The 26,625-nt window shown below is 40.1% G+C and overlaps 1 long non-coding RNA gene across 1 annotated transcript; it reads right to left on the bottom strand.

Annotated features, from left to right (window-relative positions):
- Nucleotides 1-224: 224 nt before the first annotated feature.
- LOC309609992 lies at nt 225-13,368 on the bottom strand. The gene is made up of 5 exons (XR_014233679.1): nt 10,936-13,368; nt 8,204-8,996; nt 7,206-7,422; nt 5,033-5,191; nt 225-4,918 (listed from the first exon to the last, which is right to left on the bottom strand). It is a non-coding gene; the product is annotated as an uncharacterized lncRNA (long non-coding RNA).
- Between the last annotated feature and the right edge of the window lie 13,257 nt (nt 13,369-26,625).

Here is a 26,625-nt window from a genome sequence, read left to right as displayed (position 1 = left end):
TTGAGAATCTGCCTGCCAATGCAAGGGACACAGGTTCGAGTCCTGGTCTGGGAAGATCCCACATGCCGCGGAGCAACTGGGCCCGTGAGCCACAACTACTGAGCCTGCGCGTCTGGAGCCTGTGATCTGCAACAAGAAAGGCCGCGATAGTGAGAGGCCCGCGCACCGCGGTGAAGAGTGGCCCCCGCTCACCAAAACTAGAGAAAGCCCTCGCACGGAAACGAAGACCCAACACACCCCCAAAATAAATTAATTAATTAATTAATTTTTTTTAAAAAAGTTCATATTTTTCTCTCTCCTTGAGAATCTCTTTTACTTACTTGGCTTCAACTAACACTACAACAGTGACTCCCAAATCTGCTTCTGCAGCCTGTTCTTCTCAGCTGAATCCTTGTTCCAGGTTTCTAGCTGCTTAATGGGCATCTCCACTTGGAAAAGAGCATCTCAAACTCAACATGCCTTAAATTCTCTTCTCCCCAAAACCCATTTCTCTTCCTGTCCTTCTAATTCAGTCCAAGGCACCACTGGCCATCTAGTTAGCCATCAGTTAGAAACTTTGAAGGCATCTTGAATCTTCACCCTCTTGTTCCCTACAAATCAAGGCATCAACTCCTGGACAGTCTTTCAAGTATATTTTAACCCATCCTACTCTCTTCATCTCCTCTACCACTGTGATTTTTCTGTGTCATCAGCATTTGTCACCTGAATTATTACAACATCCTCCTCACTGCTCCCCCCACCTTCATTTTCTCCCTCTCTCCAGTCTATCAAAAAGATAATTTAAAAACCCTCATCTGATTACATTTATTTCTCTTTAAAATCTTTCACTGAGTTTTCTTTGCCTTCAGGACAAAGCCCAAACTTCTTAATAATCATTCAAAGCTCCTGGCAATCTGATTCTAATCTACCTCTCCAGCTTCATCTGTTTTCTCTGCACTCCAGTCAAAATACACGTTCTTAAATACACGTAACATAAGCCAGCTCTAGATGATTTAAGAAGCAACATAATTTACTCAGAGAATATTGGGGAGCTCACTGTATCTCTGGGAAGGCTGGAGAACCCAGCTTAGAAGGCAAGCGGGATAAAAGGGGAGCCAGGCAGCCAGAAGCACAGCCAAAACCATTCTACCAAGCCAGTCCAGGGAGAACAGCTGCCTCTTCTGCAAATCCTAGACAGTGTAGCTGGCGCCCAAGACAACTGTGGGCAGGAGGCCCTGCTGCTGGTTCCTCTGCACTGTCACCTCCACCAACCGCTTGTTGCTGCATCACCGCTACCTCCAGAATAAACTCGCTGCCACCTTTTTCACTTGCATCACTTGGTCCAGGTTCAATACCCTGTGAGTGAGTGTGACTGATTGGCTGCCATGTGAGGTCACATTACCGGGCCCTGACTTCTGGAGGGACAAATAGGTGGCTTTCTCCACCTTTAAAGGGGAGGTAGACTCAGCTCCCCATCAAGCTTCATGAGAAAACAAAAAATAGATGTATATGGGGCTTCCCTGGTGGTGTAGTGGTTAACAGTCCGCCTGCCAATGCAGGGGACATGGGTTCGAGCCCTGGTCCGGGAAGATCCCACATGCCGCGGAGCAACTAAGCCCACGTGCCACAACTACTGAGCCTGCGTGCTGAAACTACTGAAGGCCACGCGCCTAGAGCCCGTGCTCCGCAACAAGAGAAGCCACCACAATTAGAAGCTCGCACACCGCAAGGAAGAGCAGCCCCCGCTTGCCGCAACTAGAGAAAGCCCGCGCTCAGCAACAAAGACCCAACACAGCCAAAAAATTTAAAAAATTTTTTTAATTTAAAAAATAGATGTATATGCTGGGCAGCTGCTAAAAATGACAACTGTTGATGAAAATAGACCTTTCTTTCCATTTTTAAACAAAAAACAGAAACAAAAATAATGTTTCTACTTAACATAATTCAACTGTTCTTTTGTATATATACAAAAATATATTCAGACTCTCTGCAAAGAGAGACAGCCCCAAGTCATGTTGGTATTGAGTCTAATAGTGATGCGTCAGACTATGAAGTGCATGGTCCATGGAGTATGCCGTGTTCAACCTGCCCAACCTGATGAAAGCATTCCTTCCTCGTGTGACAAAACTAAACCAGTAAAACTGACAGGTTCAAGGGGGGAGATGAATAAATTTTTCAAGTTGGTCATTAGGTATAAGAGTGAAAAACACCACACCAATTCCATCTCTTAGTGCTCTGACCTGTGTGTCTTCAGGCTATGGGATAAGCAGCTCACGATGTAGATTACTGTGTGGTATGCCATGGTTAGGCCTGCAGAAGACCTGCTGAGGTTATAAGAAATAGAGTATGGACAGTGGCAACTATGGAGCATCAAGGAATTCTTTCATGGTAGCATGGCTGACCCTGGAGAGCTGGTGTGGCCCTTTCCTCGGGGAAATGCTCCATTTACACATGTACTTGATTTTATTCATACCCTTTGAGTCCATTGCTTGTTGGCTAGTATAGTGGTGAGCCAAAGTGAACGTTCCCTCACACTGAGTTTCAGTTGTCACTCTTTTCATATTTTGAACCCCAAGACTGGCCCAGTTGGCTCGGGACATATATTAAAGCCTGTGGAATATCACTCAACTCCACAAGGTGTTGTGTCCAAGCGCTGTGTAGGTGATGGGCTCCAGAATAAGACAAGTCATCCCGTTCTGCCTTCTCTCCCTGTTACTTTTGATATACTGTTTACTATCACTATTTTACTTTTGATTTACTATTTATCTAGTCTTTCCTATCAAAATAGCCAGGGTGAGAACACTGTCTGATGTTAAGAATATCTACTTTAATGCTTTACTCATGATCTGGGAAAATCAAAATCTGGGAGGTGATTCAGGGTCCAGCTGGACCTAACACTGGGCATATTCAGGCCCAGCTCCACTGTTCATCTGAGACCTATAAGATTGCACTCTGGCTTGTGCACCACAGTGAGGTTATAAGTCACATAAACTGGTGCTAGTTCAAAGCTAATGTCCAATCATCTCAAACAGCCTTGATATAACCACTTTCCCTGATTCACAATTACCTAGAAAACGGCAACAGTGTCCTTTAAAAAGAGATAGTTGGGAAAATTCACACTATGCCTTTTTCTTTCTTTTTAATATCTGCCTTCAAGAGCACCAGTCTCCTCTTTATTCAGGAGCTCTTGGTCTGTGGATTGACCCAGGACTGGGATTGGGAGAGACAGAATAGTCTCTACCAGGGTGGGCAGGTCAGATCTCTGTTGATCAGATGTGGAGTTCTTTTCTGTTGTATAAATCAAGCAGAATATTAGTGGGCAGCCCATCTATCTCAGGAATAGGGACCATCGGATCATCAGCCATCCTAAGGAACATTCTGGGGACCAGGTCCTCTGTGGTAAGTGCTTTGACTTAGCCTCTGCTATCTTGAGTTCCCCCATTCTCAGTGAAACCCAGGAGTTCATTTTAAATGTAGAATCTCCCACCAGCATTCCTGGCCTATGGAAAACATTCACTAAAGCACCTTTCAAAGTAAATACAATGCCGTATTAACTAAGGCCTTGGAGAAGAAGCATCTTCTGGGCTCTCTTTTAACAGATCAGTCACGTTTGATAAATCCATTCCAACTTTCCCTATCTTCCTAAACCTTAGGATTCCTTCCCCTATATTATACCAAGGAATTTATGACATCTCCGTTTTATCCAAAATAGGACACTGAGTCCAAGATTTAGTCACCCAAGTAAATAATCAGTCAGAATTTACCCAGCTGTTCAAGCTGGCCAATTGAATTTTGACTCTCTGGGAACTGCATCCTCTTAAAAATTGTAGGCCGATTTAAAATTATACTCTTCTCTCCTTGGTTTAACCCCTTTAGAATCCACGCCCACGCATATTCTACAGATTTTTGCTGATATAATGTTTCAATCTTACTTTACGGGTGTGTAACACTCTCCTCCCAAGTGTGAGTTTATATTTTGCCTGGTTGGGATCTAACTTTGCTTACACATCTAAAGAAAACGAATGGTGGGTGAGGGGAACATAAGAATAAACTGTTTCTCTTTGCACATTAATCCCTTATGTGAAAGAGTTATGTGATCTAAAAAGCCAGCCTAGGCACTTCCCTGGTGGCCCAGTGGTTAAGAATCCTCCTTCCAATGCAGCAGACACAGGCTTGATCCCCGGTCGGGGAACTAAGATCCCACGTGCCGTGGGGAAACTAAGCCCACACGCCACAACTACTGAGACAACGTGCCTCAACTAGAGAGCCCGTGTGCCACAAACTACAGAGCCCACGCACTCTGGAGCCTGCACGCCACAACTAGAGAGAAGCCCGTGCACCTCAACTAAGAACCCACGCGGCACAACAAAGAGCCCGTGTGCCACAACTAAAACCCGACGCAGCCAAAAATAAATAAATTAATTAAATATATTTTTTAATTTTTTTTTAAATAAAAATAAATAAAATGCAGCCTTATCAGAAAATGGACAAGGAACTTGTTTGCGTGGTATATTTTCTATTGTCACTGTAACAAATTATCAAAAACTTAGTGGTTTAATCCAACACAAATTTATTATCTTACAGTTCTGTAGGAGGGAAGTTTGACATGGGTCTCACTGAGGTAAAATCAAGGTGTCAGCAGGGCTGCATTCTCTTCTAGTAGCCCTGGGGAAAAAATTGTTTTCTTGCTTTTTTCAGTTTCTAGAGGCCGCCTACATTCTTTAGTTTGTGGTCCTCTTCCTCCATCTTCAAAGTCAGCACTGTTCCATCTCTCTTTGACCTTTCTTCCATGGTCATGTCTCCCTCTGACCACAAGCTGGGAAAGGTTCTTCTCTTTTAAGGGTTCCTGTGATTTGATTGAACCCACCTGGATAATCCATAATCATCTCTTCATCTCAAGGTCCTTAACCTTAATCGCATCTGCAAAATCTTTTTTGCTCTGTAAAGTAACATATTCACATGTTCCAGAGATTAGGATACGGACAACTTTGGAATTATTCTATCTATCACAACAGGCAAATGGAATTTACTTGAGGTTAAATATTCAACATACCCTGAATTCTCCTTTCAGACCTCTGGATGCCATTCTTTCCCAAAGCACATCTTTATTATTAAATAAAAGACCTGGTAAAGTTGCTAATTCAACTGATGTTGTAATTTGGCAATGCCCAGATTAAACTCTGTTTAGTCTGTAGCAGTCTCAGCTCTGTAGCTGAAATAGATAATGAATTATTTTAGCACGATCTTAGAAATTCCCTGAATTTTAGGCCTGAATTATTTTAATATAATTATAGAAATTCCCTGAAACTCCCTGAATTAAAGCCAATAATTTAGGGTCTTGAACTTCACATTGTCCTTTTCGTCACTGTTCAGGGATACAAGGGGCCCTCTAACCCCATGGCTGTTGAAGTTCTCATGCCCTTCATCCTGGTCTGTGGCAGTGACCTTCAATGCACACTTTATCACAGACTACTATAAACCATAACTTAGTTATTTCTTTGTTGTATTTCATGAGCTGAAGTTTACCATCCCTTAAATATTGCTGTATTTTTCACGGCTTTTAGTCCAACAAGACCCAAATTCCCCTGCACTAATTTCCCTGACACTTTGTGGCCTGTCTTTTTGCAATGTTAGCCAGGGTGCTTCAGTGTAAGCAACAGAAAGCAAGTGTGATTAAAGCCAAAAATAAAATATATTCAGAGATAAGAGGTTGCTCCCAGAATTGCTGGAGGGTCTTGAGAACAAATTCAGTAACTTAGCATGAACCAAGAAAGCCAGAATTAGCCAAAATTACCCAACAAGACCAGTCTGATAGTGAAGATAGTGGTATAGCAGCCACCCCAGCACTGGCCACTGGATGCTGCCACTGACGTTCTTACCACTGCAATAATCCTGCCCAGAATGAATTCCTTCCTTCCTAGTTTCCTTGCTTCACTAGATCAAGATCCCAAGTCCTGAGAAGAGGCATCTGACTGGCTAAACCTAGACAACATTCCTGTTCCTTGGAAGAATAGACAGCAAGGATCTGGCCTCTTTGGATCAACATGGTGAAGTATTCATACTTCTTCTTCATACTGCTAAATGGAGTTCTCATCATATTGTACTTTAATAACATAGATGTTCATCTTCTCCACTAGACTGACAGTAAAGGATAGGTACCATATCTTTAACTTGGTGTTCCCGGAAGCTACCACAGTACCTGGCACACAGTAGGTGTTCAGTAAATGAAATATCAAAAAGGTAAATTTATTCCAGGGTTTTCTTATAAGCTTTTTAAAAAAGAACTGACCAGGAAAATGAGGAATCAAGGATGGAGGGTATGAATGGTAACAGAAAGAAGCAAGTCTGTTCGATGGGCGCTGAGAAGATAAGGGCATGGGAGACATGTGTGTGGGTAGGTTATTAGGTTGGCGTGCTATAGAGATGGACAGAAGAAGAGACAAATAAAACAAGAGAAAGTAAGAAACTGAAACGAGCAAATGAGCACTAGAATTAGCCAGCATGCAGTGTATTAACACAGCTCCAAAAGCCCAAGTGACCTGGAAAAAAATTACCCCCAAACTAAAAGGAATTATTATGTAGGTAATTAATCACAGTCCATAGCACTGATATACTTAGGGGGACTATTAAATCCAAATATCCTCAGAATATTTTCCCTAAAACAATAGTTTCATCATGTAATTCCCCACTCAGAAACGTTCAATGGCTCCCCAATGTCAGAGATTAAAATCCACATTCCTTAATATAGTATTCAAGGCCCTACCTAACCAATATTCCAAAATGAAAAGTCAACTCTCTTCTCCAGAAATGCCTTCCTTGTTCCTATCTCTATCCTTGTTCCTATTTCCTAAGCTGTTTCTTTTCCCCATTCTGAAAAGACCTTCCTTGCCTCTTCACCTATACAAATCTAATTATCCTTCAAGATTCCAATTAAGACTTTCCTTCTCCTTCCCCAAGTCTTCCAACCCTCTCTCATTTTAGAACTGAAGTAATAATCTCTAGCACCACCATTTTTCCCTGAATCGTATAGATCCTCAGTACTGTAGGGTTATTCAACTTTGGGGTTATGCATGTTACCGTCGCACTAAGATGAGAAAATCGAATTGCCAGACCATGACTTCTTCTTGGTATTCTCATGTGTTGACAATGTTAAAAATTAGCTTAAATAAATGACATTATTAATACAATTTTTCTCATATACATGAAAAAGAGAAAAAATTATTCACGTGGGAAGATGATTTAAACCTTTGTACAAAACTTCAGTAGGTATAGATCACACAGTTTAGGAGATGATGAATTCTTCCAACCTGGGCTGAAATTCCAATTCTCCCAGAAGAACTTTCCTAGAAGCCTCAGCAAACCTCTCCTCACATTACCTTTGCATCTGGACCTAAAGATGGGGTCAGTATACAGATGAGAGAATAAATGAGCAAAATTTAGTTCCTATTTGGAAAGAGAAAGAGGGAAAGAGTATGCTTGGTGAGTAACTAAGAATGTCTGCAAACCCTCCCCACCTCACCACTGTGACTGATTCTTTTGAACCTTTAAGTTTGAGTTCCAGACATTATTTCCATTCATAAGTAGTCTATGTCTTAAAACATTGTTCTTAATGTTTAATGAAATGCTTACTAATTTAAAAAAAATCAGAATTTCAAATAAAACAACTATTCTTTATTTTTATTGAATTATAATGGACATATAGTATGCTAATTTCAGGTATATGACATAGTGATTCAATATTTCTGTACATTATGAAATGATCACCACAATAAGTCTAGTTACCATCTGTCACCAACAAAGTTATTACAATATTATTGACTATATTCCCTATGCTGTACATTATACCCCCATGACACCGCTTTTCATTTTTAACCAACAAGCCTTGCAGTAATAAATTGTGACTCTGAGAGGCCACTGCCCAGCCCTGGTGTGCTCCTTTCTTTAATGTTAGTAATACTCCTGGACTTGACATAATGCTTTACAAGTTTACATTATCAAATCTGATTCTGTAAAAATAAAATTTACTGATAAAGAAATTGATACTACACTGTTGAGAGATTTGCGTAGCATCCGGTGACTAATAACTACCGGGTCCAAAGCTAGAATCCAGATCTTCTGATAGAAGGTAAGGTAGAGTGGAAGGGAATGGGGTTTGGAGGCCACCAGACCTGGGTTCAAATCCCAGTTTTGTACTTAAACTGTGTAACCTTCAGAAGTGACTTACCTCGAGAGCCTTGGTTTTCTCTGTAAAAGGAGGTAACGCAGGGGTCCTCTACCCAGTGATGGAATGAAGATGGAGAGAGTGTGTGAAAATTGCCTGGTGTTCGGGGGGTTTAGATTAAAAGACAGATTTTTTTTTTCCCGACCTCGTATCTCTTTCCAAAGTCCATTTCTTTCCAAAGTGCAGCCGATCACAGGATCATGTAGGGTGATGACCCAGAGAGGTCTTCAGAACGGGGAGAGACATCGCTTAGCCTGGCGGCTGTAAATGGTCAAAAAGCAAGACCATACTGGCCTCCCCTCCAACAGTAACGACATCGGAGGGAACTCTAGGTTTTGGCTTCCTGGATGGTTTACTAGGACCGTTGAAGGACTTCAAGATGATTCTCATAAAAGCTGTTTTCCTTGTGATTAAGTTGTGTTTGCCTGTTAACTATGTGGTAAACAAACCCTCAGCTCCCGCCTCCTGGTTCTAGTGCAGCCGCGTGTTAATTGGGACCCGGAGGGTAGCGGGTTGGCAAGGCTGCCGGGGACGGGACGCCAAGGAGCCCCATTTGGTTATCAGTTCTGTTGACATGAGCTGAGCTGTATGTGGTTGTGTGGCGTGTCCAGCAGGTCTAGCAGGGGTTTTCCCGGCTATGAAAGGCCTGCTGTTTGAAACGCTTGGCCTGCAGTCAAATGAGGGCTTGAGATCAGGATTCCCACTGCCGTCAGCCCATCAGCTCCACCAGCGCCTCTCCCGCTCGGCCAGGGGGAAGGGCCGACCAAACATGTCTGGTCTCATCCTTAGGTCAGGGCTGAGGAGAGAAGGAAAGGCAGGAGTGAAGCAGGCTGCACCTGGAGCTCATCTGCTCTTCTTAGCACCCACCACCACCCCAAGCCAGACAGAAAAATATCCCTTTCCTAGCGCTGAAATCCTTTCCCTCTGTGTCACTTATCGGGACTGAACTCAGACACACTCAATCCCTGAAAAAAGGCTGCCAGGGAATCAAATGGGTGGGAGAGGCTTGCTGGGAAATTCCTCCCAGCCAGTGGATACATGACTGCAGAAGAAATTGGGGCAGTTCCCAGTGTAACTTGCTACCCCTCCCCCAGGGGCAATCACTGTCAAAGATGATTTATTTTAAACATTTTGTAATTATTTTAGCCAATGGAGTGTGTGTGTGTGTGTGTGTGTATCTGTGTGTGTTGCAGAGACAGAGTGTGTGTGTGTGTGTGTGTGTGTGTGTGTGTGTGTGTACGTTTGATCATTTGCGGTTAAGTCTGTGTTCACAAGCGCCTTTGAGTTCAGTAGAGTCCAATCGCCAAACCCACACCCAAATATTTTGTAGATAACAGAAGAGCCATTGCCGGTGATGCTTGTATGTACACAGACAAGCTTTGTGGTAGTGCGGTGAGGACCCTGAAGTGGGACGAGGACTGTGAGGACTTTGCAATAAGAGCTACAGCAAGTCATTCCACTGCATCTCGAGAAACATGTTTAGAAACCTCCATGAAAACCATTCCTTCTGCTTCTTAGTAAATGAATATAATTAAGTACCTAAAGGGTACTGTTATTGAGTGAAGCGCTGCAGAACAGGGTGAGCATTTACTATGAGGTTTAGGTTTGTTCTTATACTCCATGTTAAATACTCACAACCCTGGAAGCAATTACGCCAAGATGTTAACTGTGGTTAATTCTGAGTGGTGGGAATGTGAGTGAGTGGTATTTTCTCCTTGTATTTTTCTACAGTTTAGACATGTCTACAAACACATAATTTTAAATGCTTACTGGATGAGTGAATGAGTGAATGAGTGAGTGAATGAATGAACTCAGGTAGGTCTACTTGAAAATAGGCCCAGCTCCTGTTTTTAAACTGCTTCTGTTCCTAAAGAGGTAGGATAGATAACAACATTACCAAACATCTGTTTTATGGGCTTTTTGTGTTTGTTTGTTTGTTTGTTCGCCTTCTATTTTCTTTTCTTTTTTAGGGTATTTGAAGAATGGAAAACAAGAGGCAATGTACACATTGGGATAGCATAGAGTCAGTGGGGGGAGGTTGAAAAGTTGTGGAAAGAGATGAAAGCCAGATGATAATCATTCAGTTTTAATGAAGGGCTTCCTCTGAGGAAGTTGGAAGGTTGCAGACGGACAACAGAGGCTGCCGGCTGGTTATATTCACAGGTAAAAAGGAAGACAACACATCAGACAACATTCACCAGAAGGTAAGCTCCATGAGGGCAGAGACTATTCGTCTGTGAATTCCCTGAGCCTAGAGCAGTGTCTGGTACATGGAGCATGCTCAAAAAATAAAGTTTTAAATTATGAGTGAGGGGGAGGACCTTCAAGATGGCAGAGGAGTAAGATGTGGAGATCACCTTCCTCCCCACAAATACATCAAAAATACATCTACATGTGGAACAGTTCCTACAGAACATCTACTGAATGCTGGCAGAAGACCTCAGACTTCCCAAAAGGAAAGAAACTCCTCACGTAGCTGGGTAGGGCAAAAGGAAAAACAGAGACAAAAGAATAGGGACAGGACCTGAACCTCTGGGAGGGAGCTGTGAAGGAGGAAAAGTTTCCACACACTAGGAAGCCCCTTCACTGGCGGAGACAGGGGGTGGCTGGGGGAAAGCTTCGGAGCCACGGAGGAGAGCGCAGCAACAGGGGTGCGGAGGGCAAAGGGGAGAGATTCCTGCACAGAGGATCAGTGCCGACCAGCACTCACCAGCCTGAGAGGCTTGTCTGCTCACCTGCCGGAACGGGTGGGGGCTAGGAGCTGAGGCTCTGGCTTTGGAGGTCAGATCCCAGGGAGAGAACTGGGGTTGGTTGCATGAACACAGCATGAAGGGGGCTAGTGCACCACAGCTAGCTGGAAGGGAGTCCGGGAAAAAGTCTGGACCTGCCTAAGAGGCAAGAGACCATTGTTCCGGGGTGTGTGAGAAGAGGGGATTCAGAGCACCGCCTAAACGAGCTCCATAGACGGACGCGAGCCACAGCTATCAGGGAAATTTCTCTGTGCAGCCTCAGGAGCAGCAGATTAAATCTCCACAATCAACTTGATGTACCCTGCATCTGTGGAATACATGAATAGACAATGAATCTTCCCAATATTGAGGCCACGGACTTTGGGAGCAACTGTAGACTTGGGGTTTGCTGTATGTGACAGATTAGTTTCTGATTTTTATATTTATCTTAGTATAGTTTTTAGAACTTGTTATCATTGGTGGATTTGTTATTGGTTTGGTTGCTCTCTTCTTTATTTTTTTCTTTTTATTACTTATTTAAATTATAATAATATTTTTTTATTTTTTATTTTAATACCTTTATTTTATTTTTTTCTTGTTTCTTTTTTTTCTCCCTTTTCTTCTGAGCCGTGTGGCTGACAGGGTTTCAATGCTCTGGCCGGGTGTCAGGCCTGAGCCTCTGAGGTGGGAGAGCCAAGTTCAGGACATTGGACCACCAGAGGCCTCTTGGCCCCATGTAATATCAAGCAGTGAGAGCTCTCCCAGAGATCTCCTTCTCAATGCTAAGATCCAGCCCCACTCAATGACCAGCAGGCTCCAGTGCTGGACACCCCATGCCAAACAACTAGCAAGACAGGAACACAACCCCACCCATTAGCAGAGACACTGCCTAAAATCATAAGTTCACAGACACCCCAAAACACACCACCGGATGCAGTCCTGCCCAGCAGAAAGACAAGATCCAGCCTCATCCACCAGAACACAGGAACCAGTCCCCTCCACCAGGAAGCCTACACAACCCACTGAACCAACCTTACCCACTGGGGGCAGACATCAAAAACAACGGGAAATACGAACATGAAGCCTGAGAAAGGGAGACCCCAAACACAGTAAGTTAAGCAACATGAGACGACAGAGAAATACTCAGCAGATGAAGGAGCAAAGTAAAAACCCACCAGACCAAACAAATGATGAGGAAATAGGCAGTCTACCTGAAAAAGAATTCAGAGTAATGATAGTAAAGATATCCAAAATCTTGGAAATAGAATGGAGAAAATACAAGAAATGTTTAGCAAGGACCTAGAAAAACTAAAGAGCAAACAAACAATGGTGAACAACACAATAAATGAAATGAAAAATTCTGTAGAAGGAATCAATAGCAGAATAACTGAAGTAGAAGAACAGATAAGTGACCTGGAACATAAAATAGTGGAAATAACTACTGCAGAGCAGAATAAAGAAAAAAGAATGAAAAGAATTGAAGACAATCTCAGAGACCTCTGGGACAACATTAAATGCACCAACATTCGAATTATAGGGGTCCCAGAGGAAGAAGAAAAAAAAGAAAGGTTCTGAGAAAATATTTGAAGAGATTATAGTTGAAAACTTCCCTAATATGGGAAAGGAAATAATCAGTCAAGTCCAGGAAGCACAGAGAGTCCCATACACGATAAATCCAAGAAGAAACATAACAAGACACATATTAATCAAACTATCAAAAATTAAATATAAAGAAAAATATATTAAAAGCAGCAAGGGAAAAGCAACAAATAACATACAAGGGAATCTCCATAAGGTTAACAGCTGACCTTTCAGCAGAAACTCTGCAAGTCAGAAGGGAGTGGCAGGACATATTTAAAGTGATGAAAGGGAAAAAGCTACAACCAAGATTACTCTACCCAGCAAGGATCTCATTCACATTTGACAGAGAAATTAAAATCCTTACAGACAAGCAAAAGCTAAGAGAATTCAGCACCACCAAACCAGCTTTACAACAAATGCTAAAGGATCTTCTCTAGGCAGGAAACACAAGAGAAGGAAAAGACATACAATAATAAACCCAAAACAATTAAGAAAATGGTAATAGGAACATACATATTGATAATTACCTTAAATGTAAATGGATTAAATGCTCCAACCAAAAGACACAGCCTGGCTGAATGGATACAAAAACAAGACCCATATATATGCTGTCTACAAGAGACCCACTTCAGACCTAGGGACACATACAGACTGAAAGTGAGGGGATGGAAAAAGATATATCATTCAAATGGAAATCAAAAGAAAGCTGGATTAGCAATTCTCATATCAGACAAAATAGACTTTAAAATAAAGACTATTACAAGAGACAAAGAAGGACACTACATAATGATCAAGGGATCAACCCAAGAAGAAGATATAACAATTGTAAATATTTATGCACCCAACAGAGGAGCACCTCAATACATAAGGCAAATGCTAACAGCCACAAAAGGAGAAATCGATGGTAACATAATAATAGTAGGGGAGACAGCCTCATCCACCAGAGGGCAGGCAGCAGAAGCAAGAAGGACTACAATCCTGCAGCCTGTGGAACAAAAACCACATTCACAGAAAGATAGACAAGATGAAAAGACAGAGGGCTATGTACCAGATGAAGGAACAAGTTAAAATCCAAGAAAAACAACTAACTGAAGTGGAGATAGGCAACCTTCCAGAAAAAGAATTCAGAATAATGATAGTGAAGATGTTCCAGGACCTCAGAAAAAGAATGGAGGCAAAGATCGAGAAGATGCAAGAAATGTTTAACAAAGACCTAGAAGAATTAAAGAACAAACACCTAGAAGAATTAAAGAACAAACAAAAAGGGATGAACAATACAATAACTGAAATGTAAAATACACTAGAAGGAATCAATAGCAGAATAACTGAGGCAGAAGAACGGATACGTGACCTGGAAGACAGAATGGTGGAATTCTCTGCTGCAGAACAGAATAAAGAAAAAAGAATAAAAAGAAATGAAGACAGCCTAAGAGACCTCTGGGACAACATTAAATGCAACAACATTTGCATTATAGGGGTCACAGAAGGAGAAGAGATAGGGAAAGGACCTGAGAAAATATTTGAAGAGATTAGAGTCGAAAACTTCCCTAACATGGGAAAGGAAATAGCCACCCAATTCCAGGAAGTGCAGAGAATCCCAGGAAAGATAAATCCAAGGAGAAACACACAGAGACACACAATAATCAAATTGGAAAAATTAAAGACAAAGAAAAATTATTGAAAGCAACAAGGGAAAACAACAAATAACATACAAGGGAACTCCCATAAGGTTAACAGCTGATTTCTCAGCAGAAATTCTACAGGCCAGAAGGGAGTGGCATGATATATTTAAAGTGATGAAAGGGAAGAATCTACAACCAAGATTACTCTACCTGGCAAGGATCTCATTCAGATTCAGTGGAGAAATCAAAAGCTTTACAGACAAGCAAAAGCTGAGAGAATTCAGCACCACCAAACCAGCTCTACAACAAATGCTAAAGGAACTTCTCTAAGTGGGAAACACAGAGAAGAAAAGGACCTACAAAAACAAACCCATAACAATTAAGAAAATGGTAACAGGAAGATACATATCGATAATTACCTTAAACGTGAATGGATTAAATGCTCCAACCAAAAGACACAGCCTGGCTGAATGGATACAAAAACAAGACCCATATATATGCTGTCTACAAGAGACCCACTTCAGACCTAGGGACACATACAGACTGAAAGTGAGGGGATGGAAAAAGATATTCCATGCAAATGGAAATCAAAAGAAAGTTGGAGTAGCAACACTCATATCAGATAAAATAGACTTTAAATAAAGAATGTTACAAGAGACAAGGAAGGACACTACATAATGATCAAGGGATCAATCCAAGAAGAAGATATAACAATTACAAATATATATGCACCCAACATAGGAGCACCTCAATACATAAGGCAACTGCTAACACTATCAAAGAGGAAATCAACAGTAACACAATAATTATGGGGGACTTTAACAACTCACTTACACCAATGGACAGATCATCCAAACAGAAAATTAGTAAGGAAACAGAAGCTTTAAATGACATAATAGACCAGATAGAGTTCATTGATATTTATAGGACATTCCATCCAAAAACAGCAGATTACACTTTCTTCTCAAGCGCACAAGGAACATTCTACAGGATAGATCACATCTTGGGTCACAAATCAAGCCTCAGTAAATTTAAGAAAATTGAAATCATATCAAGCATCTTTTCTGACCACAACGCTATGAGATTAGAAACGAATTACAGGGAAAAAAACATAAAAAAACACAAACACATAGAGACTAAACAATACATTACTAAATAACCAGGAGATCACTGAAGAAATCAAAGAGGAAATCAAATAATACCTAGAGACAAATGACAATGAAAACATGATGATTCAAAACCTATGGGATGCAACAAAAGCAGTTCTAAGAGGGAAGTTTATAGCGATACAAGCCTACCTCAAGAAACAAGAAAAATCTCAAATAAACAATCTAACCTTACACCTAAAGGAACTAGAGAAAGAAGAACAAACAAAACCCAAAGTTAGTAGAAAGAAAGACATCATAAAGATCAGACGAGAAATAAATGAAATAGAAACAAAGAAAACAATATCAAAGATCAATAAAACTAAAAGCAGGTTCCTTGAGAAGATAAACTAAACTGATAAAACATTAGCCAGACTCATCAAGAAAAAGAGGGAGAGGACTCAAATCAATAAAATTAGAAATGAAAAAGGAGAAGTTACAACAGACACCACAGAAATACAAAGCATCCTAAGAGACGACTACAAGCAACTCTATACCAATAAAATGGACAACCTGGAAGAAACTGATAATTTTTAGAAAAGCACAACTTTCCGAGACTGAACCAGGAAGAAATAGAAAATATAAACAGACCAATCACAAGCACTGAAACTGAAAGTGTGATTAAAAATCTTCCAACAAACAAAAGCCCAGGACCAGATGGCTTCATAGGCGAATTCTATCCAACAGTTAGAGAAGAGATAACACCTATCCTTCTCAAACTCTTCCAAAATATAGCAGAGGGAGGAACACTCCCAAACTCATTCTATGAGGCCACCATCACCCTGATACCAAAACCAGACAAAGATGTCACAAAAAAAGGAAAACTACAGGCAAATATCACTGATGAACGTAGATGCAAAAATTCTCAACAAAATACTAGCAAACAGAATCCAACAGCACATTAAAAGGATCATACATCACGGTCAAGTGGGGTTTATCCCAGGAATGCAAGGATTCTTCAATATATGCAAATCAATCAATGTGATAAACCATACTAACAAACTGAAGGAGAAAAACCATATGATCATCTGAATAGATGCAGAAAAAGCTTTCGACGAAATTCAACACATATTTATGATAAAAACACATATTTATGATAAAGTCATAGAGGGAACTTACCTCAACATAATAAAGGCCATATAAGGCAAACCCACAGCCAACACCGTTCTCAATGGTGAAAAAATGAAACCATTTCCACTAAGATCAGGAATAAGACAAGGTTGCCCACTCTCACCACTATTATTCAACATAGTTTTGGAAGTTTTAGCCACAGCAATCAGAGAAGAAAAGGAAATAAAAGGAATCCAAATTGGAAAAGAAGTAAAACTGTCACTGTTTGCAGATGACATGATACTATACATAGAGAATCCTAAAGATGCTACCAGAAAACTACTAGAGCTAATCAATGAATTTGGTAAAGTAGCAGGATACAAAATTAATGCACAGAAATCTCTTGAATTCCTATACAGTAATGATGAAAAATCTGAAAGAGAAATTAAGGAAACACTGCCATTTACCATTGCAACAAAAAGAATAAAATACCTAGGAATAAACCTACCTAGGGAGACAAAAGGCCTGTATTCAGAAAACTATAAGACACTGATGAAAGAAATTAAAGATGATACAAACAGATGGAGAGATATACCATGTTCTTGGATTGGAAGAATCAACGCTGTGAAAATGACTATACTACCCACAGCAATCTACAGATTCAATGCAATACCTATCAAACTACCAATGGCATTTTTCACAGAACTAGAACAAAAAATTTCACAATTTGTATGGAAACACAAAAGACCCCGAATAGCCAAAGCAATCTTGAGAAAGAAAAACAGAGTTGGAGGAATCAGGCTCCCTGACTTCAGACTATACTACAGAGCTACAGTAATCAAGAAAGTATGGTACTGGCACAAAAACAGAAATATAGATCAATGCAACAGGATAGAAAGCCCAGAGATAACCCACGCACATATGGTCACCTTATCTTTGATAAAGGAGGCAAGAATATACAATGGAGAAAAGACAGCCTCTTCAATAAGTGGTGCTGGGAAAACTGGACAGCTACATGTAAAAGAATGAAATTAGAACACTCCCTAACACCATACACAAAAATAAACTCAAAATGGATTAAAGACCTAAATGTAAGGCCAGACACTATCAAACTCTTAGAGGAAAACATAGGCAGAACACTCTATGACATAAATCACAGCAAGATCCTTTTGATCCACCTCCTAGAGAAATGGAAATTAAAAAAAATAAATAAACAAATGGGACCTAATGACACTTAAAAGCTTTTGCACAGCAAAGGAAACCATAAACAAGATGAAAAGACAACCCTCAGAATGGGAGAAAATATTTGCAAACGAAACAACTGACAAAGGATTAATCTCCAAAATATACAAGCAGTTCATGCAGCTCAATATGAAAAAAACAAACAACCCAATCCAAAAATGGGCAGAAGACCTAAACTGACATTTCTCCAAAGAAGATATATAGATTGCCAACAAACACATAAAAGGATGCTCAACATCACTAATCATTAGAGAAATGCAAATCAAAGCTACAATGAGGTATCACCTCTCACTGGTCAGAATGGCCATCATCAAAAAATCTACAAACAATAAATGCTGGAGAGGGTATGGAGAAAAGGGAACCCTCTTGCACTGTTGGTGGGAATGTAAATTGATACAGCCACTATGGAGAACAGTATGGAGGTTCCTTAAAAAACTAAAAATAGAACTACCATACGACCCATCAATCCCACTACTGGGCATATACCCTGAGAAAACCATAATTCAAAAAGAGTCATGTACCACAATGTTCATTGCAGCACTATGTACAATAGCCAGGACATGGAAGCAACCTAAGTGTCCATCGACAGATGAATGGATAAAGAAGATGTGGCACATATATACAATGGAATATTACTCAGCCATAAAAAGAAAGGAAATTGAGTTATTTGCAGTGAGATGGATGGACCTAGAGTCTGTCATACAGAGTGAAGTAAGTCAGAAAGAGAAAAACAAATACCGTATGCTAACACATATATATGGAATCTAAAGCAAAAAAAAAAAGGTTCTGAAGAACCTAGGGGCAGGACAGGAATAAAGACGCAGATGTAGAGAATGGATTTGAGGGTAAGGGGAGGGGGAAAAGGGTAAGCTGGGAAGAAGTGAGAGAGTGGCACTGACATATAAACACTACCAAATATAAAACAGATAGCTAGTGGGAAGCAGCCGCATAGCACAGGGAGATCAGCTCGGTGCTTTGTGACCACCTAGAGGGGTGGGATAGGGAGGGTGAGAGGGAGACGCAAGTGGGAGGGCATACGGGGATATATGTATACGTATAACTGATTCACTTTGTTATACAGAAGAAACTAACACAACATTGTAAAGCAATTATACTCCAATAAAGATGTTAAAAGAAATAAAAATTTAAAAAAATAAATTATGAGTGAATCCATTTCCTTTGAAATCTAAAGAAAGGGGAAAATGGCTTTTGACTTGTAAGATTTAGAAAATGTGGATAGAAAATATTACTAACTGTGAATGTTTTGAAACATTATCAAGGGTATCAGTGTAAGCTGTGGGATTTCTAACCCCTAGAGCTTTATAAGAAAAGAGAGTGTCTAAAAACTGTTAATGAGAGTGGCGCTAAGTTTAGAAAGTTCTACGTACAAGCCAAATAGACTTCTATATTCCATTCTTTGCTCTTATTTGGCTTAAAAGTGGTGCTAGGGCTTCCTGGCTGTTGCCCAAAGACTGGGGCAATAGCTGACAAATTGCAAATTGCTCCTTCCCTCAGCCCATACTTTGCAAATGGCTCCAAATTAAATCTTTATCTTAATGAACTTGACAGAACTATTTCAACACTAAACAAGCTAGATACGACCATGTAAGGCTTTATGCTCTCTTTAGTCAGTCGAAATTGGTCAGTTATAAGTAAATGTAAAACTATTCAAGGCTAAGCTGTCAGGAATATAACTTAAAGATTTAAAAGAAAGGCACATGGGCCCATGCTTTCCCAGATCATGGGACACACAAAGACACTCTGCAGGCTCCCTCTTACTTAAATGCTCTTGCCTGAGCAGTTCAATTTGGGGGGCCTTATACAATGGACGTGAGGCCTGCTGTTATATCTTTAATAAGTCCCCAGGACCTCACTTTGAAGTGATGACTCACAGAGGATATTTTGTCAGGCCAACTAGCCATAAAAATATTAAGTGTGGTTTTAAGTAGTAAAGGTTTTTACTATCCTGCTCACTTCCTGTCATGAAGCATTGCATTAAGTACTTTAAAGGGATTAATGACCTGCTTGCTATGTTTCACAAGAAATTCATTCTTATAAAGATTCTAGGGCTTCCCTGGTGGCACAGTGGTTAAGAATCTGCCTGCCAATGCAAGGCACCCGGGTTCGAGCCCTGGTGCGGGAAGATCCCACATGCCGCGGAGCAACTAAGCCCGTGCACCACAACTAATGAGCCTAAGCTCTAGAGCCCACAAGCCACAACTACTGAGCCCGTGTGCCACAACTACGGAAGCCCGGGTGCCTAGAGCCCATGCTCCACAACAAGAGAAGCCACCGCAATGAGAAGCCCGCGCACTGCAACGAAGAGTAGCCCCTGCTCTCCACAACTAGAGAAAGCCTGCGTGCAGCAACGAAGACCCAACCCAGCCAAAAGTAAATTAAATAAATAAATTTTAAAAAAAAAAGATTCTAGAAGCATTGATATTAACACTAGGTTTAGTAAAAAAAAAAAATTGGAGGTGCTCAAAAAGTATTCATGGAACTGAATCAGGACATGTTAAACATAAAAGCACAATACTGTTGGGGTGAAATTTCATTTCAATTTGTTTTTATCCAGAAGTTGTTAGGCTTCATCCTGTCATCATGGAATTGTTCAAATACCTTGCTTAGCATTTCTTATACCTCGGAGGGCAAGGTACTTTGTTCCAGCTGGTTGTAACCTACAGGCATTTTCACCCCTCTTTTGGGCCACTTAGCTGATGAGATTGACCAAACCCCCTTTCAATGTCATTGTCTTTTTAAGTCCAGCAAGGAAAAAAAAATCACTTCTTATCTTTGTTATAATTGTGAGACTTACAATTTGCTGAGTCATCTCCCCAGTGACCACCCTACTTGTGTGATTTGCCGAATTCAGTCTGCTGCTTTCAGGCCACGTTATCTTTAGCCATTTCTGTCTTCTAAGGCCCCACTTTTACCTTCAGTGGAAACAACAAATGGAAGTTATTTGAGTGTCTGCCTGGTCCCTTCCTTAGAGTCAATACTTGTCTCTCTCTCCCTTGCTTGTTCAGCTTCCTCTTCCAGAAAATGAGGATGAATCTATGGATGGCTTGCACTAAGATAAATGATGTTTTACAGCCATGTGCTAGCAGCCAAGTCTTTTGAAAACAGCTCAACTAGCCAGTGTGTATCACAATTTTCAGGCCCTAACTTTGGCAGCATTTCAATATCACGTGATATTTCTATTCATATGGCAACTTCTAGTTGGCTGAAACATGTTCATTTGATTGGCGAAGTTTAGAAAAAGACCTGTTACCTATGTATTCCTCATTAAATTCATATTGTATTATTACACCTCCCTGCAGAAAAGATATTTAATAGTACTTCCAGAAGAGGGCAATGTTCCTGAGGTTAACTTTGCTAATACATTTTCCAAACGCCAAAAATTCACACTAACTGCAGATTATTTATTCAAAAGCACTCTCATACTGAAGTCTGAGAAATGATGACTTTAGGAAAACATTGGATTTGTACAGATTCCCCTTATAAATATTACTGTAATTTTCCTTTTCTCAAGAAATCTGAAACTATTCTATCTGTTTGACATAACTCTTCTCTGGGGCCTAAAGTTTCTGGGAAATGTCTTTGGGCTATGCCAGAGTCTTGGCTTAATTATGCTGACAATTCACAAACTTGTGAGACTGGTTTGCCCCTTGAGACTGAAATATTGATGTTATTTTAGATAGGTGCTTGGCTACGAAGATTACCATTTGATCTGCAAAGACAAGAACTTAGGAGAACATATTTGATTGTTCTTCCTTCTCTCAATTGCTTGAGTGAAGCTGACTTGTGAAGCGATGGGTCATAAATCACTCTGTTGACTGCCCTGCAAATTTGAGATGTATGGCCCTTCATCCTCAGGGGAACCTGGAGTAAAGAACTAAACTTTCTCCCCACTGAAAACTGCATGATTATGTAAGGGACTCTTCCTAGAGAGGAACTGTTTGAATTTGAGTGAAAAAATAAATAAATAAATAAATAAATCACTTATTCCTAGAAAGATTCCTGAATTCCACTCCAAAGAATTCTAGCCCAAAACATCCTATAGAAAGCATTTCAAGAGAGTCCTACTGAAGAGAATTCAGATGAATTTTTGGTGGCAAGTGTACTCTGCCTCTCCTAAGTGGACAGCCTGTACCAGCAAGCACATTGTAATAAAAAGTGACCTGCCAGTGACTTGGCACATCCCAAGGAGAATTTTTGCCTGAAAGATCTCAAAAAAAGCAAAACCAGCTTCCATTAACCTCTCCAACCCTATAAAATTATCACCTGGGTGGACCTCTATTTATTTATTTGCTTTGTTTTGCCTGCCAACATTCCTTCCCCTTTCTTTTGGCTAAGAATTCTTAAGAAATGGGCATCTGATCCCAGTTTGAACAATCATATTTTTTCTGCTTGGAATTTGACTCTTGAGTGAAGTGATGAAAGAACAGGAATGGAGATGTGCAATCCTCTCAAAACAGCCCAGGGGAGAGACTGCCCATTAGTTCCAGCTACTTAGATGCTTAGAGCTTCCCTAGGCTCTATCCCAGCTAAGACCTGGCCACTCAGCCTGTCCTTGGATTTTGTGAGCTTAAGGTAACCAGACGTGGTCTCTTTTGTTTGCTACCAAAGAGCCCTAACCAAAACATCTCCTGAATGTAAAGGAACTCTATGAATCCCTATGGGTGAAAGACCACTGGACCATTAGACCACAGACTGCTGGCCAGAAAATAAAAGCAGAGCCTTCTAAAAAATCCATAAAAGGCATCCAGTTTTAAGTTGGAAGAGCAAAGACAGGTCAAATCCCCTCTCAAAAGTTACCTCAAAACAAGGAAAATAGGAAACAAACCATGCCATATATTTTTGATGAAAATCAAATCATCTATAGCCCTGAATCAAAATGGTAAAGGTAAGCAGGAGAACTGTGAATCATTTAGTTGAGAGGAGAAAGGTCAAACTCAGTGCCTGAAAAGGTAAGGTGAGGGGACTTGAGGGGAGATACGGCTTTGAGGAGCAAACCCTGGAAAACTCCAGAATTCAAGGTGCCTGTTAGAGATGAGGCCAAGGCACTGAAAAGAGAAGACCTGTCTGAAAGTCTGTATGAGGAACACTTGGGCCCTGGGTCCCGCTCCCACCCTACACTGTCACTCCCTCTCCAACCCCCGTGATAGGAGACAAGGGTTTTCTCTCCGGCAATGTTTCCGTTTGAGAAGCTGAATCAGGGAGATTCCAGACATGAAGCACAGAGAAAGGCAAGGGTGATGTTCCACATAGTAAACAGACGATGCCTTCACATCCTTCCCTTCCCCAAAGGTGGGTGTGAGAGGAAAGGAAGGAAGAAAGTACCCGACAGCCTCAACTGTGCAGCCAAACATAGTAATAAGCTTGTTATGAAGCTGTTGGAAGGGGTGGGGAGGCTTCATCACATGTTCTTAGAAAACTAAACAGATGAAGAAATGAAGTCACTATAGTAATATTACCTCCAGGTAGAAGAAAAAGTTGTACAAAAAGAAAAATAACCAATAGCATACTACTTGGCTTAGTGGATAACTATTAACATAGTCATAACAATGAAAAGATAGAATATTGTATTTGAGCAGAAATTGAGGAAGACAATGAATATAATATATAAAATTTATAAATCAAAAGATTGAAAGGCTAATGCCAAAAAATACATATAAAAGAGTTCAAAATTACTACTTCTGGAGATCAGGATAGAGGTAGAGATGAAACACAAGCAACTACTGTTTTGTCACAAGCCATTTAACATTATTTGGTTTTTAAACTATTGTAGATAATATTTGATAAAAATTTAAATTAACTTTTTCAATTCACTAGAATTAGATGGAAGATTAATAGTGTCATAAAAACTAATGAATTTTTATGAAGCCTGCAACTGTAAATTGTTAAACTATACCAATAACTACATAAACGTGGCCATTAGTATCACAGACACAGCCCACATCACTCAGTTTCCATGTCTGTAATATGGTGATAGTAAAAATTCTTTGAAAATATTGTACTAACAGGTATCTTTTTAAACATTTTTAAATTTTTTTTAAGTTTTTATTGAATTTGTTACAATATTGCTTCTGTTTTATGTTTTGGTTTTTTGGCCACGAGGCATGTGGGATCTTTGCTCCTCAACCAGGGATAGAAACCTGCACCCTCTGCGTTGGAAGGCAAAGTCTTAACCACTGTACCACCAGGGAAGTCCCTAAACTTTGAATTTAAATTGTTTGAGTAGTGGATTAGGCATGAAATACTTTAGGAGTCCAAAGCCCTTTTAAAAACTAAAATTAGCAGATTTCTGAGTAGAAACTGATGTTGATTATAATACAGGACAAAATGACAATACTGTACTTGTACTTATTTCACTTAACACTTAAAGTGTTTTAAATTTTTTAATTTAATTTATTTCATATAAAATGTCAGTGAAAATAATATATCATACATTCCAATACAACATTTACAAACTAAAATCATCTCCAGGAAAAATTTATTTATATAAATGTAAACATTAAATACACATTGTCATCCTAAAATAAAATACTCATAAATAATATTAATAAAAATAAGTGTTCAAGAACAAAGTCACTGACATGAAAGAGAAAATATGTAAGGAATAGAAAAAGGTTAATAAGGAATATTACTTAATATTTTTAAATGCTGTCTTTCAGAAAAAGCAGTGTGTCATTTTTAAATAACACACAAATTTTCACAAGAAATTTTCCAGCTGTTGACAAAAGCTTTTTCTGACTCTAACAGTCTGAAAACCAGTGAGGAGATAATTATGAGCCAACGTCAAATATTTCCCTCTGTTTCTTATAGCTTCAAATAATATCATCTCTTTGTGAATATTTTTAAGGAGATCTTTTTGAACTTTTTTTAATTGCAAAAGCTGTCTTTTATTGATAGCAACCTATAGCTCTTGTTTCAACGAATGCATTTATGGCTTGTTTCATCTTCTTTATCACATTTAGAGGTCAGTACTATTGTGTTCATATTCTGCTGGTTTGAAAAACCTTTGAACAAGAATAAGAAATATTCTTGCAGTGGAAGCTTGCAATAGCACAATCCAGTTGCTTTTTGCATCTTGTACATTGCAGATCTGTCTAGACTTGTAGCCTGTGCATCAGATTGTCTTTTCATTTCAGTTGAAAATTTGAGTCATTGCTCTTGATCTTGAGACATAATTGACTCAAGTTTCAGATATTTTAAATAATAACAGTACTACACCAAGTAAAATGTGATGATTTGGTAGTTAAAAATAGTACAGTATGCCAGACCACTGGAATACTGAAAACCAATAATGCTATCCCTAGTAGAAAGAAAATTTAAAGTGTTCTGTACACTGATTTTCAGTTTATAGAAAAATGTTGAACTAGTTACCTTTATCTATAATGCAATACTTTTTCAACTGCTAAGTTATATCAGTTTGTATCAGATATAAATATCCAACATAATCAGAAATTTTCCGAATAAATACAAATTTTGGAGAAAGGAATATTTGGTTATTACCTGATTGTAATTTCTTAGGGAAAACAGTAATTCAGTAATTCAAAATTCTTGTAACCATGGTGGGAGTGTAGAGATGTGGTTTTGCCAGCGATCACTCGGTATTAATTTGCCAGCATATCACTAAAAGGCTTCATCCAAGAGAGTCTGAGGTCTACTTCCTGGAAATCACCAAGTTTATGTTAAGGTTAAAGAACAGAAAGAGATTAGCTTAAAAACTAGTGATGGTTTCTAGTCTTTCCTTTCAGTTTCCCTAAAATCTCTGTTCCTAAATTTCCTACATGCTAAACAGTCAGGAACTTCTCAACCTATTCTCTACCTTTATGTCACACTGAAGATTAAAATATATGAAACTCTTTGAGTAGGCTGGTAGAAGAATGATCTGAATGAACAGTTCCCTAGTGGATTCTAGGGGTTGCTGTAAAGGCTGCTTTCAGACAACCTGTTAGTCAAATGCCACAAGAATCAAAGTCTGTCATTAGACATCACTTCTGGAGTTAAGCACCGACCTCTGCACTCAATACTCTTTCTGCCTCTGAAGCCCCTGAGGAAAAAGGTACCTCCAATCATTGTCATGTTAGTGTAGACTTGTGTTTCAAAAGATGGCAGGACAGAGGCAGAGCACAGAACTGCCCTCAATGTGAGAAAAACAGGCAGAAAGCAGGGATCAAGAGACCAAAGACCATCTCTCCTGGCTCTCAGGTTTTTCCCTGGGCCCAACTTTATCTCTAACTTCCTGAGTTCAGTGCTGCTCTCTGTGTTAATTCTCAGCTCCATTTATTCTAGGTTGATCTCCAGTCTATATTAGGAAGGATCAACTACCCACTCCTAACTTTTTTTTTTAATATATTTATTTGTTTATTTATTTTTGGCTGTGTTGGGTCTTCGTTGCTGCGCACGGGCTGTCTCCAGTTGCGGCGAGCGGGGGCTACTCATCGTTGTGGTGCGCAGGCTTCTCATCACGGTGGCTTCTCTTGTTGCAGAGCACGGGCTCTAGGCGCGCCGGCTTCAGTAGTTGTGGCACGTGGGCTCAGTAGTTGTGGCTCGCGGGCTCTAGAGCACAGGCCCAGTAGTTGTGGCGCACGGGCTTAGTTGCTTCACGGCATGTGGGATCTTCCGGAACCAGGGCTCGGACCCGTGTCCCCTGCATTGGCAGGTGGATTCTTAAGCACTGCGCCACCAGGGAAGTCCCCCACTCCTAACTTTGAACCAATGAAACCCTGAAGTTAATGAGGTTGCTTCACAAATCACAACAGGAAAGAGAAACCACTTTGAATACAGAAACTGACAAGGCTGAGTAGGAAAGGAAAGGACTACAGAATGAATGAATGTGCAGAGCAATGAATTAATGGTTTGATGCTACATGCTTGAAGTTAAAAATACTTCTCCTGGATGTGCCCAAGCTTCCAGTCTGTCTCAGTGCTTTCTGTTTTAAATATTTAGCCTTTGGCGCACAATAGTTGGACTTCTTCTTAAAGAGCTCTGGAAATTGGGATGTATTTCATTTAACCCTCTCCAGTTTAAACACCCAATCCAGCCTA

This window comes from Balaenoptera borealis, assembly GCF_965194805.1.
Source record: "Balaenoptera borealis genome assembly, chromosome: 13".
Taxonomy (NCBI): Eukaryota; Metazoa; Chordata; class Mammalia; order Artiodactyla; family Balaenopteridae; genus Balaenoptera; species Balaenoptera borealis.
This window is presented reverse-complemented; position numbering and strand designations above follow the sequence as displayed.